Raw genomic sequence first — 1,513 nt, forward strand, 5'->3', positions numbered from 1 at the left:
GCTAGGTGTCGAGATATTTGAAAACCTTATAGTTCGATGTAGTTCATATTTGGAATGATATTACTTACATGAAAAGGAGTAAATCCACAAAAAGAGTACAGATATTTGGAAAATTCCTATTAGTGGACCGATTTGTTTAAAATTTTTTAACGTATATTACTTAAATACAAAATGTATCCCTTAGATGGTACTTTTTAACTACTAATAAGAGCTCGTCTTAAACAAATTTGTCTTATAAACATTTTCACGATTGTTTATATTAGTTTTTTTTTAGTAAACGGTATGATATGTCTTTTTATTCGTTCGAAAAAGTTTTATGTTCCAATTCGGTTCATTAGAAATGTCCCCATAACTACCCAAAAAGAAATGTGCTATATATTTTATAGATTTTTGGTGATCGGGATAATATTACGCTGGGCAAGCGAATCGAAAATTTCGTCTTTCCCAAATCGAGGTAAGACCGCGCCAAATACACCACTTATCTCCAGAAGGGGCTCATCCGGATTGGAGGTGGGGAAAACTACATGGCGCACACCTGGGGCCAGAAACCCTCACTGCTGCCATCAAGTTTTCAAACCTTCTAAAGTGGATCGAATGTTTTCCTATAGGACATACACACCTACTTCAAAAAAAGGAGGATGTTATGAATTCATCGGAACATATTTTTCTATGGGTAGTCCCATTTAATTTTTTTTTAATTCCGATCATTGGATCGTTGGATTGGATATACTCGTAAATATCTATCAAATAAACCATCTCTTTGAGATGAAATTTTCGAGGGAGGAAAGCTGAACTAGAAACGCAAAATTGATGATATTAATTTCGTGACGAAAATTATACGCATTTTTTAATTGCCTTGGAAACGTAGGGAAAATCTTTTATATTCATACGAATCGTTGCAATAGTTCTGTTTTTTATTTTGTGTTTCTGTTTCAGTAGACGGAATTTCGCAACGTTCCGAATAACTAAAAAAAGATTATCCGTACGTTTCAGAGACAGTTAAAAAAAGCGTATAATTTTCGTCACGAAATCGATATCATAAATTTTGCGTTTCTAGTTCAACTTTCGCCACACGAAAATTTTACCCCAAAGAGGTGTTTTATTTGATATCAATTATTTTGGGGTAGCAAATTTAAAATCGACAAACAATAATCTAAATGTTTTATTTTTCTCAAATAAATTGCTAAAATAATTATCTAAACCTAAATTATGTATTCAAATCGATTTATCCATTGAAACATATAATTTTTCGAATACGGAATAAAGCGAAAAATAATGATCATATCCTTTGTATTCGAAAAAATTAAAAAATTATGAGAAATGATAAAAAAATATCAACTTGGTACCAACTTTGGATAAAATAAACAACTGTATTCGTCTAATTTTCCCGTAGTTTATTTTTGTTAAGATTTCTACCGGGTGTGGTAGAAGTTTTACTTCTATCACGTGTACGGCATTGCACTCGTGCTTTCTTCTCAAGTAGTTTTGCTCAGTGGCAATTAGGTAATATTGT

Source organism: Rhagoletis pomonella, unplaced genomic scaffold, assembly GCF_013731165.1.
Source record: "Rhagoletis pomonella isolate Grant_MI unplaced genomic scaffold, Rhpom_1.0 Rhpom_scaffold_00007, whole genome shotgun sequence".
NCBI classification, from domain to species: domain Eukaryota; kingdom Metazoa; phylum Arthropoda; class Insecta; order Diptera; family Tephritidae; genus Rhagoletis; species Rhagoletis pomonella.